The sequence below is a fragment of the Taudactylus pleione genome, unplaced genomic scaffold (genome assembly GCF_031769625.1).
Source record: "Taudactylus pleione unplaced genomic scaffold, aTauple2 ptg000473l, whole genome shotgun sequence".
Classification (NCBI taxonomy): domain Eukaryota; kingdom Metazoa; phylum Chordata; class Amphibia; order Anura; family Myobatrachidae; genus Taudactylus; species Taudactylus pleione.
Genome location: NW_028284875.1, coordinates 7320699 through 7337180, shown reverse-complemented (window position 1 = coordinate 7337180; position 16482 = coordinate 7320699). Strand labels below are relative to the sequence as shown.

The following is a 16482-nucleotide window of genomic DNA, read 5'->3' as shown; positions in this document are numbered from 1 at the left end:
TGCTTTTAGATACTGGGCCATAATTTTGCAAGCTGAACAGGACCGGAATGTTAAGCAGATAAAAGTTTCTGGTGGAGCCATTTGTGCAGTCTCAAGCAAGAATAAAAGGAACATCTCCAATAATTATATGGATGAAATAAAGACTATCACCCCATATGGGACTTGAACCAGGAATCCACAGCTTATGAGGCCAGTGCCTTATCCATTAGGCCACTGGGGCTTAGTAATATCATTGTGTGAAACTGATTTTTTCATTAGTATAATCATTAATTGTTGCGATATAGGAAAGCCGATTATTTGTGTTCTTTGCTTTACAAATCCCAGCATGAAATGTGATTGTACTATCCAGACCTAATAGTGTGGACCCTCATGTTACATTGCAGCAAAACAGATTGATGCAACTCTTTTACCAATAAAGAGGTAGTCTTTTGCATTCCATTTTGTTGACTAACTAAAGTAATGTTTACAGTGCATATGAACCAAAGCAGCTGTGTGTACTGGTACCTTAAAAACAGTCATGTTTGTGGGTTTTTTTCTGCCTTCATATCAGGATGTTCAGGTAGCAGATGATAATCATTAACTGATGACATTAGAAAAAAAATTACATTTGCTCCAGGTGAGGCTTGAACTCACAACCTCGGCATTGCTCAACAGATACTGTCTTATAAGTACCGCGCGCAGACCGATTGCCCCACAGAAGCACATGGTCAAAGCGCATTATTTTTAGTTGAGTGATTTTAGCATCGAGTTGACTAAGTAAATTAACTTGGTTTATTAATTTTAAATTAGTTACTTTTTAAATCCACTAAACTACTGCACCCAATACTAAAGCACCTAATAAAAGTAATATTCTAATCATAAGGTAATCAATTATATTGTGCATTTGTGTTATTGCCCAGTTTTATGTATCCATAGGTGTATATTGCAATGAATTTTTGCCATTGTTGTACAGTTCAATATTATCAAAATTGTAAAATAATTCCTGTTTATTTATCTTAAATATTATTTGCTATAGATATTTGTAAATTTAATGTTGCATAGGGAAAATATACACTATAATACCAAAAAGTGCAGTATCTTTAATTAAAAATAAGTTAAATCTCACTTGTGCTCTATATTTAAAGGTAAACATTGATTTTTTGGTCTGTAGCACCTATATTGTCAGTAAAGTGAGTGTCCAAAGAAATATAAAAAGCAGAAAATTACCCTTTTGATGACAAGGATGAATTGACTTCAAGAAACCCATCAGCAATTGCAATAGACATTGTTATTTTGAAGCCACTCTGATATTAAATTGCAATTAAAACTTAATAGGTATGTTTTGGTATATATGGAATTTCTGCAATACCATTAAGACAGTCACCTGCATTGAAAAAAAGCATAACTTCTAGAATGAGAATGAGCAACAAAGGAACATGCATCCTAGATGGGACTTTAAGCCACTGTCCCAGGTGATAGTAAACTTTTCAGGAATCTAATCCACAATGTCATTATGATAAATGTCTGCTTTTAGATACTGGGCCATAATTTTGCAAGCTGAACAGTACCGTATTGTTAAGCAGATAAAAGTTTCTGGTGGAGCCATTTGTGCAGAATGAAGCAAGAATAAAAGGAACATCTTCAAAATTATTTTAATTAAATAAATCCTATCACTCCAGATGGGACTTGAACCCACAAACCCTGGCTTATCCATTAGGCCACTGGGGCTTAGTAACATCTTTGTGTGAAACTGATTTTTTCATTAGTATAATCATTAATTGTTGCGATATAGGAAAGCCATTTATTTGTGTTCTTTGCTTTACAAATCCCAGCATGAAATGTGATTGTACTAACCAGACCTAATAGTGTGGACCCTCATGTTACATTGCAGCAAAACAGATTGATGCAACTCTTTTACCAATAAATAGGTAGTCTTTTGCATTCCATTTTGTTGACTAACTAAAGTAATGTTTACAGTGCATATGAACCAAAGCAGCTGTGTGTACTGGTACCTTAAAAACAGTCATGTTTGTGTTTTTTTTCTGCCTTCATATCAGGATGTTCAGGTAGCAGATGATAATCAATAACTGATGACATTAGTAAAAAAATTACATTTGCTCCAGGAGAGGCTTGAACTCACAACCTCGGCATTGCTCAACAGACACTGCCTTATAAGTACCGCGCGCTGACCGATAGCGCCACAGGAGCGCATGGTCAAAGTGCATTATTTTTAGTTGAGTGATTTTAGCATCGAGTTGACTAAGTAAATTAACTTGGTTTATTAATTTTAAATTAGTTACTTTTTAAATCCACTAAACTACTGCACCCAATACTAAAGTACCTAATAAAAGTAATATTCTAATCATAAGGTAATCAATTATATTGTGCATTTGTGTTATTGAACAGTTTTATGTACCCATAGGTGTATATTGCAATGAATTCATGCCATTGTTGTACAGTACAATATTATCAAAATTGTAAAATAATTCCTGTTTATTTATCTTAAATAATATTTGGTATAGATATATGTAACTTTAATGTTGCATAGGGAAAATATACACTATAATACCAAAAAGTGCAGTATCTTTAATTAAAAATAAGTTAAATCTCAGTTGTGCTCTATATTTAAAGGTAAACATTGTTTTTTTGGTCTGTAGCACCTAAATTGTCAGTAAAGTCAGTGTCCAAAGAAATATAAAAGGCAGAAAATTACCCTTTTGATGACATGGATGAAAGGACTTCAAGAAACCCATCAGCAATTGCAATAGAAATTGTTATTTTGTAGCCACTCTGATATTAAATTGCAATTAAAACTTAATAGGTATGTTTTGGTATATATGGATTTTCTGCAATACCATTAAGACAGTCACCTGCATTGAAAAAAAGCATAACTTCTAGAATGAGAATGAGCAACAAAGGAACATGCATCCTAGATGGGACTTTAAGCCACTGTCCCAGGTGATAGTAAACTTTTCAGGAAACTAATCCACAATGTCATTAGGATGAATGTCTGCTTTTAGATACTGGGCCATAATTTTGCAAGCTGAACAGTACCTGATTGTTAAGCAGATAAAAGTTTCTGGTGGAGCCATTTGAGCAGTATGAAGCAAGAATAAAAGGAACATCTTCAAAATCATTTTAATGAAATAAATCCTATCACCCAAGATGGGACTTGAACCCACAATCCCTGGCTTAGGAGGCCAGTGCCTTATCCATTAGGCCACTGGGGCTTAGTATCGTCTTTGTGTGAAACTGAGTTTTTCATTAGTATAATCATTAATTGTTGCGATATAGGAAAGCCATTTATTTGTGTTCTTTGCTTTACAAATCCCAGCATGAAATGTGATTGTACTAACCAGACCAAATAGTGTGGACCCTCATGTTACATTGCAGCAAAACAGATTGATGCAACTCTTTTACCAATAAATAGGTAGTCTTTTGCATTCCATTTTGTTGACTAACTAAAGTAATGTTTACAGTGCATATGAACCAAAGCAGCTGTGTGTACTGGTACCTTAAAAACAGTCATGTTTGTGTTTTTTTTCTGCCTTCATATCAGGATGTTCAGGTAGCAGATGATAATCAATAACTGATGACATTAGTAAAAAAATTACATTTGCTCCAGGTGAGGCTTGAACTCACAACCTCGGCATTGCTCAACAGACACTGCCTCATAAGTACCGCGCGCTGACCGATAGCGCCACAGGAGCGCATGGTCAAAGTGCATTATTTTTAGTTGAGTGATTTTAGCATCGAGTTGACTAAGTAAATTAACTTGGTTTATTAATTTTAAATTAGTTACTTTTTAAATCCACTAAACTACTGCACCCAATACTAAAGCACCTAATAAAAGTAATATTCTAATCATAAGGTAATCAATTATATTGTGCATTTGTGTTATTGCCCAGTTTTATGTATCCATAGGTGTATATTGCAATGAATTTTTGCCATTGTTGTACAGTTCAATATTATCAAAATTGTAAAATAATTCCTGTTTATTTATCTTAAATATTATTTGCTATAGATATTTGTAAATTTAATGTTGCATAGGGAAAATATACACTATAATACCAAAAAGTGCAGTATCTTTAATTAAAAATAAGTTAAATCTCACTTGTGCTCTATATTTAAAGGTAAACATTGATTTTTTGGTCTGTAGCACCTATATTGTCAGTAAAGTGAGTGTCCAAAGAAATATAAAAAGCAGAAAATTACCCTTTTGATGACAAGGATGAATTGACTTCAAGAAACCCATCAGCAATTGCAATAGACATTGTTATTTTGAAGCCACTCTGATATTAAATTGCAATTAAAACTTAATAGGTATGTTTTGGTATATATGGAATTTCTGCAATACCATTAAGACAGTCACCTGCATTGAAAAAAAGCATAACTTCTAGAATGAGAATGAGCAACAAAGGAACATGCATCCTAGATGGGACTTTAAGCCACTGTCCCAGGTGATAGTAAACTTTTCAGGAATCTAATCCACAATGTCATTATGATAAATGTCTGCTTTTAGATACTGGGCCATAATTTTGCAAGCTGAACAGTACCGTATTGTTAAGCAGATAAAAGTTTCTGGTGGAGCCATTTGTGCAGAATGAAGCAAGAATAAAAGGAACATCTTCAAAATTATTTTAATTAAATAAATCCTATCACTCCAGATGGGACTTGAACCCACAAACCCTGGCTTATCCATTAGGCCACTGGGGCTTAGTAACATCTTTGTGTGAAACTGATTTTTTCATTAGTATAATCATTAATTGTTGCGATATAGGAAAGCCATTTATTTGTGTTCTTTGCTTTACAAATCCCAGCATGAAATGTGATTGTACTAACCAGACCTAATAGTGTGGACCCTCATGTTACATTGCAGCAAAACAGATTGATGCAACTCTTTTACCAATAAATAGGTAGTCTTTTGCATTCCATTTTGTTGACTAACTAAAGTAATGTTTACAGTGCATATGAACCAAAGCAGCTGTGTGTACTGGTACCTTAAAAACAGTCATGTTTGTGTTTTTTTTCTGCCTTCATATCAGGATGTTCAGGTAGCAGATGATAATCAATAACTGATGACATTAGTAAAAAAATTACATTTGCTCCAGGAGAGGCTTGAACTCACAACCTCGGCATTGCTCAACAGACACTGCCTTATAAGTACCGCGCGCTGACCGATAGCGCCACAGGAGCGCATGGTCAAAGTGCATTATTTTTAGTTGAGTGATTTTAGCATCGAGTTGACTAAGTAAATTAACTTGGTTTATTAATTTTAAATTAGTTACTTTTTAAATCCACTAAACTACTGCACCCAATACTAAAGTACCTAATAAAAGTAATATTCTAATCATAAGGTAATCAATTATATTGTGCATTTGTGTTATTGAACAGTTTTATGTATCCATAGGTGTATATTGCAATGAATTCATGCCATTGTTGTACAGTACAATATTATCAAAATTGTAAAATAATTCCTGTTTATTTATCTTAAATAATATTTGGTATAGATATATGTAACTTTAATGTTGCATAGGGAAAATATACACTATAATACCAAAAAGTGCAGTATCTTTAATTAAAAATAAGTTAAATCTCAGTTGTGCTCTATATTTAAAGGTAAACATTGTTTTTTTGGTCTGTAGCACCTAAATTGTCAGTAAAGTCAGTGTCCAAAGAAATATAAAAGGCAGAAAATTACCCTTTTGATGACATGGATGAAAGGACTTCAAGAAACCCATCAGCAATTGCAATAGAAATTGTTATTTTGTAGCCACTCTGATATTAAATTGCAATTAAAACTTAATAGGTATGTTTTGGTATATATGGATTTTCTGCAATACCATTAAGACAGTCACCTGCATTGAAAAAAAGCATAACTTCTAGAATGAGAATGAGCAACAAAGGAACATGCATCCTAGATGGGACTTTAAGCCACTGTCCCAGGTGATAGTAAACTTTTCAGGAAACTAATCCACAATGTCATTAGGATGAATGTCTGCTTTTAGATACTGGGCCATAATTTTGCAAGCTGAACAGTACCTGATTGTTAAGCAGATAAAAGTTTCTGGTGGAGCCATTTGAGCAGTATGAAGCAAGAATAAAAGGAACATCTTCAAAATCATTTTAATGAAATAAATCCTATCACCCAAGATGGGACTTGAACCCACAATCCCTGGCTTAGGAGGCCAGTGCCTTATCCATTAGGCCACTGGGGCTTAGTATCGTCTTTGTGTGAAACTGAGTTTTTCATTAGTATAATCATTAATTGTTGCGATATAGGAAAGCCATTTATTTGTGTTCTTTGCTTTACAAATCCCAGCATGAAATGTGATTGTACTAACCAGACCAAATAGTGTGGACCCTCATGTTACATTGCAGCAAAACAGATTGATGCAACTCTTTTACCAATAAATAGGTAGTCTTTTGCATTCCATTTTGTTGACTAACTAAAGTAATGTTTACAGTGCATATGAACCAAAGCAGCTGTGTGTACTGGTACCTTAAAAACAGTCATGTTTGTGTTTTTTTTCTGCCTTCATATCAGGATGTTCAGGTAGCAGATGATAATCAATAACTGATGACATTAGTAAAAAAATTACATTTGCTCCAGGTGAGGCTTGAACTCACAACCTCGGCATTGCTCAACAGACACTGCCTCATAAGTACCGCGCGCTGACCGATAGCGCCACAGGAGCGCATGGTCAAAGTGCATTATTTTTAGTTGAGTGATTTTAGCATCGAGTTGACTAAGTAAATTAACTTGGTTTATTAATTTTAAATTAGTTACTTTTTAAATCCACTAAACTACTGCACCCAATACTAAAGCACCTAATAAAAGTAATATTCTAATCATAAGGTAATCAATTATATTGTGCATTTGTGTTATTGCCCAGTTTTATGTATCCATAGGTGTATATTGCAATGAATTTTTGCCATTGTTGTACAGTTCAATATTATCAAAATTGTAAAATAATTCCTGTTTATTTATCTTAAATATTATTTGCTATAGATATTTGTAAATTTAATGTTGCATAGGGAAAATATACACTATAATACCAAAAAGTGCAGTATCTTTAATTAAAAATAAGTTAAATCTCACTTGTGCTCTATATTTAAAGGTAAACATTGATTTTTTGGTCTGTAGCACCTATATTGTCAGTAAAGTGAGTGTCCAAAGAAATATAAAAAGCAGAAAATTACCCTTTTGATGACAAGGATGAATTGACTTCAAGAAACCCATCAGCAATTGCAATAGACATTGTTATTTTGAAGCCACTCTGATATTAAATTGCAATTAAAACTTAATAGGTATGTTTTGGTATATATGGAATTTCTGCAATACCATTAAGACAGTCACCTGCATTGAAAAAAAGCATAACTTCTAGAATGAGAATGAGCAACAAAGGAACATGCATCCTAGATGGGACTTTAAGCCACTGTCCCAGGTGATAGTAAACTTTTCAGGAATCTAATCCACAATGTCATTATGATAAATGTCTGCTTTTAGATACTGGGCCATAATTTTGCAAGCTGAACAGTACCGTATTGTTAAGCAGATAAAAGTTTCTGGTGGAGCCATTTGTGCAGAATGAAGCAAGAATAAAAGGAACATCTTCAAAATTATTTTAATTAAATAAATCCTATCACTCCAGATGGGACTTGAACCCACAAACCCTGGCTTATCCATTAGGCCACTGGGGCTTAGTAACATCTTTGTGTGAAACTGATTTTTTCATTAGTATAATCATTAATTGTTGCGATATAGGAAAGCCATTTATTTGTGTTCTTTGCTTTACAAATCCCAGCATGAAATGTGATTGTACTAACCAGACCTAATAGTGTGGACCCTCATGTTACATTGCAGCAAAACAGATTGATGCAACTCTTTTACCAATAAATAGGTAGTCTTTTGCATTCCATTTTGTTGACTAACTAAAGTAATGTTTACAGTGCATATGAACCAAAGCAGCTGTGTGTACTGGTACCTTAAAAACAGTCATGTTTGTGTTTTTTTTCTGCCTTCATATCAGGATGTTCAGGTAGCAGATGATAATCAATAACTGATGACATTAGTAAAAAAATTACATTTGCTCCAGGAGAGGCTTGAACTCACAACCTCGGCATTGCTCAACAGACACTGCCTTATAAGTACCGCGCGCTGACCGATAGCGCCACAGGAGCGCATGGTCAAAGTGCATTATTTTTAGTTGAGTGATTTTAGCATCGAGTTGACTAAGTAAATTAACTTGGTTTATTAATTTTAAATTAGTTACTTTTTAAATCCACTAAACTACTGCACCCAATACTAAAGTACCTAATAAAAGTAATATTCTAATCATAAGGTAATCAATTATATTGTGCATTTGTGTTATTGAACAGTTTTATGTATCCATAGGTGTATATTGCAATGAATTCATGCCATTGTTGTACAGTACAATATTATCAAAATTGTAAAATAATTCCTGTTTATTTATCTTAAATAATATTTGGTATAGATATATGTAACTTTAATGTTGCATAGGGAAAATATACACTATAATACCAAAAAGTGCAGTATCTTTAATTAAAAATAAGTTAAATCTCAGTTGTGCTCTATATTTAAAGGTAAACATTGTTTTTTTGGTCTGTAGCACCTAAATTGTCAGTAAAGTCAGTGTCCAAAGAAATATAAAAGGCAGAAAATTACCCTTTTGATGACATGGATGAAAGGACTTCAAGAAACCCATCAGCAATTGCAATAGAAATTGTTATTTTGTAGCCACTCTGATATTAAATTGCAATTAAAACTTAATAGGTATGTTTTGGTATATATGGATTTTCTGCAATACCATTAAGACAGTCACCTGCATTGAAAAAAAGCATAACTTCTAGAATGAGAATGAGCAACAAAGGAACATGCATCCTAGATGGGACTTTAAGCCACTGTCCCAGGTGATAGTAAACTTTTCAGGAAACTAATCCACAATGTCATTAGGATGAATGTCTGCTTTTAGATACTGGGCCATAATTTTGCAAGCTGAACAGTACCTGATTGTTAAGCAGATAAAAGTTTCTGGTGGAGCCATTTGAGCAGTATGAAGCAAGAATAAAAGGAACATCTTCAAAATCATTTTAATGAAATAAATCCTATCACCCAAGATGGGACTTGAACCCACAATCCCTGGCTTAGGAGGCCAGTGCCTTATCCATTAGGCCACTGGTGTGAAACTGAGTTTTTCATTAGTATAATCATTAATTGTTGCGATATAGGAAAGCCATTTATTTGTGTTCTTTGCTTTACAAATCCCAGCATGAAATGTGATTGTACTAACCAGACCAAATAGTGTGGACCCTCATGTTACATTGCAGCAAAACAGATTGATGCAACTCTTTTACCAATAAATAGGTAGTCTTTTGCATTCCATTTTGTTGACTAACTAAAGTAATGTTTACAGTGCATATGAACCAAAGCAGCTGTGTGTACTGGTACCTTAAAAACAGTCATGTTTGTGTTTTTTTTCTGCCTTCATATCAGGATGTTCAGGTAGCAGATGATAATCAATAACTGATGACATTAGTAAAAAAATTACATTTGCTCCAGGTGAGGCTTGAACTCACAACCTCGGCATTGCTCAACAGACACTGCCTCATAAGTACCGCGCGCTGACCGATAGCGCCACAGGAGCGCATGGTCAAAGTGCATTATTTTTAGTTGAGTGATTTTAGCATCGAGTTGACTAAGTAAATTAACTTGGTTTATTAATTTTAAATTAGTTACTTTTTAAATCAACTAAACTACTGCACCCAATACTAAAGTACCTAATAAAAGTAATATTCTAATCATAAGGTAATCAATTATATTGTGCATTTGTGTTATTGCCCAGTTTTATGTATCCATAGGTGTATATTGCAATGAATTCATGCCATTGTTGTATAGTTCAATATTATCAAAATTGTAAAATAATTCCTGTTTATTTATCTTAAATAATATTTGCTATAGATATTTGTAACTTTAATGTTGCATAGGGAAAATATACACTATAATACCAAAAAGTGCAGAATCTTTAATTAAAAATAAGTTAAATCTCACTTGTGCTCTATATTTAAAGGTAAACATTGTTTTTTTGGTCTGTAGCACCTAAATTGTCAGTAAAGTCAGTGTCCAAAGAAATATAAAAGGCATAAAATTACCCTTTTGATAACATGGATGAAAGGACTTCAAGAAACCCATCAGCAATTGCAATAGAAATTGTTATTTTGTAGCCACTCTGATATTAAATTGCAATTAAAACTTAATAGGTATGTTTTGGTATATATGGATTTTCTGCAATACCATTAAGACAGTCACCTGCATTGAAAAAAAGCATAACTTCTAGGATGAGAATGAGCAACAAAGGAACATGCATCCTAGATGGGACTTTAAGCCACTGTCCCAGGTGATAGTAAACTTTTCAGGAAACTAATCCACAATGTCATTAGGATGAATGTCTGCTTTTAGATACTGGGCCATAATTTTGCAAGCTGAACAGTACCTGATTGTTAAGCAGATAAAAGTTTCTGGTGGAGCCATTTGAGCAGTATGAAGCAAGAATAAAAGGAACATCTTCAAAATCATTTTAATGAAATAAATCCTATCACCCAAGATGGGACTTGAAGCCACAATCCCTGGCTTAGGAGGCCAGTGCCTTATCCATTAGGCCACTGGGGCTTAGTATCGTCTTTGTGTGAAACTGAGTTTTTCATTAGTATAATCATTAATTGTTGCGATATAGGAAAGCCATTTATTTGTGTTCTTTGCTTTACAAATCCCAGCATGAAATGTGATTGTACTAACCAGACCAAATAGTGTGGACCCTCATGTTACATTGCAGCAAAACAGATTGATGCAACTCTTTTACCAATAAATAGGTAGTCTTTTGCATTCCATTTTGTTGACTAACTAAAGTAATGTTTACAGTGCATATGAACCAAAGCAGCTGTGTGTACTGGTACCTTAAAAACAGTCATGTTTGTGTTTTTTTTCTGCCTTCATATCAGGATGTTCAGGTAGCAGATGATAATCAATAACTGATGACATTAGTAAAAAAATTACATTTGCTCCAGGTGAGGCTTGAACTCACAACCTCGGCATTGCTCAACAGACACTGCCTCATAAGTACCGCGCGCTGACCGATAGCGCCACAGGAGCGCATGGTCAAAGTGCATTATTTTTAGTTGAGTGATTTTAGCATCGAGTTGACTAAGTAAATTAACTTGGTTTATTAATTTTAAATTAGTTACTTTTTAAATCAACTAAACTACTGCACCCAATACTAAAGTACCTAATAAAAGTAATATTCTAATCATAAGGTAATCAATTATATTGTGCATTTGTGTTATTGCCCAGTTTTATGTATCCATAGGTGTATATTGCAATGAATTCATGCCATTGTTGTATAGTTCAATATTATCAAAATTGTAAAATAATTCCTGTTTATTTATCTTAAATAATATTTGCTATAGATATTTGTAACTTTAATGTTGCATAGGGAAAATATACACTATAATACCAAAAAGTGCAGAATCTTTAATTAAAAATAAGTTAAATCTCACTTGTGCTCTATATTTAAAGGTAAACATTGTTTTTTTGGTCTGTAGCACCTAAATTGTCAGTAAAGTCAGTGTCCAAAGAAATATAAAAGGCATAAAATTACCCTTTTGATAACATGGATGAAAGGACTTCAAGAAACCCATCAGCAATTGCAATAGAAATTGTTATTTTGTAGCCACTCTGATATTAAATTGCAATTAAAACTTAATAGGTATGTTTTGGTATATATGGATTTTCTGCAATACCATTAAGACAGTCACCTGCATTGAAAAAAAGCATAACTTCTAGGATGAGAATGAGCAACAAAGGAACATGCATCCTAGATGGGACTTTAAGCCACTGTCCCAGGTGATAGTAAACTTTTCAGGAAACTAATCCACAATGTCATTAGGATGAATGTCTGCTTTTAGATACTGGGCCATAATTTTGCAAGCTGAACAGTACCTGATTGTTAAGCAGATAAAAGTTTCTGGTGGAGCCATTTGAGCAGTATGAAGCAAGAATAAAAGGAACATCTTCAAAATCATTTTAATGAAATAAATCCTATCACCCAAGATGGGACTTGAAGCCACAATCCCTGGCTTAGGAGGCCAGTGCCTTATCCATTAGGCCACTGGGGCTTAGTATCGTCTTTGTGTGAAACTGAGTTTTTCATTAGTATAATCATTAATTGTTGCGATATAGGAAAGCCATTTATTTGTGTTCTTTGCTTTACAAATCCCAGCATGAAATGTGATTGTACTAACCAGACCAAATAGTGTGGACCCTCATGTTACATTGCAGCAAAACAGATTGATGCAACTCTTTTACCAATAAATAGGTAGTCTTTTGCATTCCATTTTGTTGACTAACTAAAGTAATGTTTACAGTGCATATGAACCAAAGCAGCTGTGTGTACTGGTACCTTAAAAACAGTCATGTTTGTGTTTTTTTTCTGCCTTCATATCAGGATGTTCAGGTAGCAGATGATAATCAATAACTGATGACATTAGTAAAAAAATTACATTTGCTCCAGGTGAGGCTTGAACTCACAACCTCGGCATTGCTCAACAGACACTGCCTTATAAGTACCGCGCGCTGACCGATAGTGCCACAGGAGCGCATGGTCAAAGTGCATTATTTTTAGTTGAGTGATTTTAGCATCGAGTTGACTAAGTAAATTAACTTGGTTTATTAATTTTAAATTAGTTACTTTTTAAATCCACTAAACTACTGCACCCAATACTAAAGTACCTAATAAAAGTAATATTCTAATCATAAGGTAATCAATTATATTGTGCATTTGTGTTATTGCCCAGTTTTATGTATCCATAGGTGTATATTGCAATGAATTCATGCCATTGTTGTACAGTTCAATATTATCAAAATTGTAAAATAATTCCTGTTTATTTATCTTAAATAATATTTGGTATAGATATATGTAACTTTAATGTTGCATAGGGAAAATATACACTATATTACCAAAAAATGCAGTATCTTTAAATAAAAATAAGTTAAATCTCACTTGTGCTCTATATTTAAAGGTAAACATTGTTTTTTTGTCTGTAGCACCTAAATTGTCAATAAAGTCAGTGTCCAAAGAAATATAAAAGGCAGAAAATTACCCTTTTGAAGACAAGGATGAAAGAACTTCAAGAAACCCATCAGCAATTGCAATAGACATTGTTATTTTGTAGCCACTCTGATATAAAATTGCAATTAAAACTTAATAGGTATGTTTTGGTATATATGGATTTTCTGCAATACCATTAAGACAGTCACCTGCATTGAAAAAAATCATAACTTCTAGCATGAGAATGAGCAACAAAGGAACATGCATCCTAGATGGGACTTGAAGCCACTGTCCCAGGTGATAGTAAACTCTTCAGGAAACTAATCCACAATGTCATTAGGATGAATGTCTGCTTTTAGATACTGGGCCATAATTTTGCAAGCTGAAAAGTACCAGATTGTTAAGCAGATAAAAGTTTCTGGTTGAGCCATTTGTGCAGTATGAAGCAAGAATAAAAGGAACATCTCCAAAATTATTTTAATGAAATAAAGTCCCAAATGGGACTTGAACCCACAATCCCTGTCTTTGGAGGCCAGTGCCTTATCTATTAGGCCAGTGGGGCTTAGTAACATCTTTCTATGAAACTGATTTTTCCATTAGTATAATCATTAATTGTTGCGATATAGGAAAGCCATTTATTTGTGTTCTTTGCTTTACAAATCCCAGCATGAAATGTGATTGTACTAACCAGACCAAATAGTGACTTCAGTCTCTCAGATGATATAGGAAGTATAGCTGAAATTTCTTCCATATACTTGGTATCTCAAAAAAGAGGAGGATAAAGAGACTAATAGTGCAATATTGTCAAAAATTTATCACACATTTATTAATACACAACACACTCAAATTTAAATATAAAAAAAGCTGCATATATCACCAAATGGTGAGTTCTTTAATGGTCCACAGGATAAAGGTGTCGCCGGGATCCCCCTTAGGTGTTAGTCATTTTGGGTCTTCCACGACATGTCCCGGAAACCTTAAGGTATCTGACGGACGTCTTTCATCGGGAAGCTTATGTTATGAGGTTTCAACAAGTAAGAGATTGACGTTAGCAATGTCCATAACAATTCTCGGCACAGTGTCCTTGCACATGAAACAGTGCTTCTGCAGAATAATACAGTAGAAACTCTGATATTAAATTGCAATTAAAACTTAATAGGTATGTTTTGGTATATATGGATTTCATGCAATACCATTAAGACAGTCACCTGCATTGAAAAAAGCATAACTTATACAATGAGAATGAGCAACAAAGGATCATGCATCCTAAATGGGACTTGAAGCCACTGTCCCAGGTGATAGTAAAATTATCCGGAAACTAATCCACAATTTCACTAGGATAAATGTCTGCTTTTAGATACTGGGCCATAATTTTGCAAGCTGAACAGTACCGGATTGTTAAGCAGATAAAAGTTTCTGGTGGAGCCATTTGTGCAGAATGAAGCAAGAATAAAAGGAACATCTTCAAAATTATTTTAATTAAATAAATCCTATCACTCCAGATGGGACTTGAACCCACAAACCCTGGCTTATCCATTAGGCCACTGGGGCTTAGTAACATCTTTGTGTGAAACTGATTTTTTCATTAGTATAATCATTAATTGTTGCGATATAGGAAAGCCATTTATTTGTGTTCTTTGCTTTACAAATCCCAGCATGAAATGTGATTGTACTAACCAGACCTAATAGTGTGGACCCTCATGTTACATTGCAGCAAAACAGATTGATGCAACTCTTTTACCAATAAATAGGTAGTCTTTTGCATTCCATTTTGTTGACTAACTAAAGTAATGTTTACAGTGCATATGAACCAAAGCAGCTGTGTGTACTGGTACCTTAAAAACAGTCATGTTTGTGGGTTTTTTTCTGCCTTCATATCAGGATGTTCAGGTAGCAGATGATAATCATTAACTGATGACATTAGAAAAAAAATTACATTTGCTCCAGGTGAGGCTTGAACTCACAACCTCGGCATTGCTCAACAGATACTGTCTTATAAGTACCGCGCGCAGACCGATTGCCCCACAGGAGCACATGGTCAAAGCGCATTATTTTTAGTTGAGTGATTTTAGCATCGAGTTGACTAAGTAAATTAACTTGGTTTATTAATTTTAAATTAGTTACTTTTTAAATCCACTAAACTACTGCACCCAATACTAAAGCACCTAATAAAAGTAATATTCTAATCATAAGGTAATCAATTATATTGTGCATTTGTGTTATTGCCCAGTTTTATGTATCCATAGGTGTATATTGCAATGAATTTTTGCCATTGTTGTACAGTTCAATATTATCAAAATTGTAAAATAATTCCTGTTTATTTATCTTAAATATTATTTGCTATAGATATTTGTAAATTTAATGTTGCATAGGGAAAATATACACTATAATACCAAAAAGTGCAGTATCTTTAATTAAAAATAAGTTAAATCTCACTTGTGCTCTATATTTAAAGGTAAACATTGATTTTTTGGTCTGTAGCACCTATATTGTCAGTAAAGTGAGTGTCCAAAGAAATATAAAAAGCAGAAAATTACCCTTTTGATGACAAGGATGAATTGACTTCAAGAAACCCATCAGCAATTGCAATAGACATTGTTATTTTGAAGCCACTCTGATATTAAATTGCAATTAAAACTTAATAGGTATGTTTTGGTATATATGGAATTTCTGCAATACCATTAAGACAGTCACCTGCATTGAAAAAAAGCATAACTTCTAGAATGAGAATGAGCAACAAAGGAACATGCATCCTAGATGGGACTTTAAGCCACTGTCCCAGGTGATAGTAAACTTTTCAGGAATCTAATCCACAATGTCATTATGATAAATGTCTGCTTTTAGATACTGGGCCATAATTTTGCAAGCTGAACAGTACCGTATTGTTAAGCAGATAAAAGTTTCTGGTGGAGCCATTTGTGCAGAATGAAGCAAGAATAAAAGGAACATCTTCAAAATTATTTTAATTAAATAAATCCTATCACTCCAGATGGGACTTGAACCCACAAACCCTGGCTTATCCATTAGGCCACTGGGGCTTAGTAACATCTTTGTGTGAAACTGATTTTTTCATTAGTATAATCATTAATTGTTGCGATATAGGAAAGCCATTTATTTGTGTTCTTTGCTTTACAAATCCCAGCATGAAATGTGATTGTACTAACCAGACCTAATAGTGTGGACCCTCATGTTACATTGCAGCAAAACAGATTGATGCAACTCTTTTACCAATAAATAGGTAGTCTTTTGCATTCCATTTTGTTGACTAACTAAAGTAATGTTTACAGTGCATATGAACCAAAGCAGCTGTGTGTACTGGTACCTTAAAAACAGTCATGTTTGTGTTTTTTTTCTGCCTTCATATCAGGATGTTCAGGTA

General features: G+C 33.8%; 6 non-coding genes across 6 annotated transcripts; all 6 read right to left on the bottom strand.

Moving 5' to 3' along the window:
• Positions 1-3136: 3136 nt before the first annotated feature.
• TRNAR-CCU (transfer RNA arginine (anticodon CCU)) lies at positions 3137-3209 on the bottom strand. The gene has a single exon. It is a non-coding gene; the product is annotated as a tRNA-Arg (tRNA).
• A 387-nt stretch (positions 3210-3596) lies between these two features.
• TRNAI-UAU (transfer RNA isoleucine (anticodon UAU)) lies at positions 3597-3689 on the bottom strand. Its single transcript is given in 2 exon segments — positions 3597-3632; positions 3652-3689. It is a non-coding gene; the product is annotated as a tRNA-Ile (tRNA).
• A 2435-nt stretch (positions 3690-6124) lies between these two features.
• Positions 6125-6197, bottom strand: TRNAR-CCU (transfer RNA arginine (anticodon CCU)). The gene has a single exon. It is a non-coding gene; the product is annotated as a tRNA-Arg (tRNA).
• Positions 6198-6584: 387 nt separating this feature from the next.
• On the bottom strand, positions 6585-6677 carry TRNAI-UAU (transfer RNA isoleucine (anticodon UAU)). The gene is given in 2 exon segments: positions 6585-6620; positions 6640-6677. It is a non-coding gene; the product is annotated as a tRNA-Ile (tRNA).
• A 2877-nt stretch (positions 6678-9554) lies between these two features.
• Positions 9555-9647, bottom strand: TRNAI-UAU (transfer RNA isoleucine (anticodon UAU)). The gene is given in 2 exon segments: positions 9555-9590; positions 9610-9647. It is a non-coding gene; the product is annotated as a tRNA-Ile (tRNA).
• A 1409-nt stretch (positions 9648-11056) lies between these two features.
• On the bottom strand, positions 11057-11149 carry TRNAI-UAU (transfer RNA isoleucine (anticodon UAU)). The gene is given in 2 exon segments: positions 11057-11092; positions 11112-11149. It is a non-coding gene; the product is annotated as a tRNA-Ile (tRNA).
• Positions 11150-16482: the final 5333 nt, after the last annotated feature.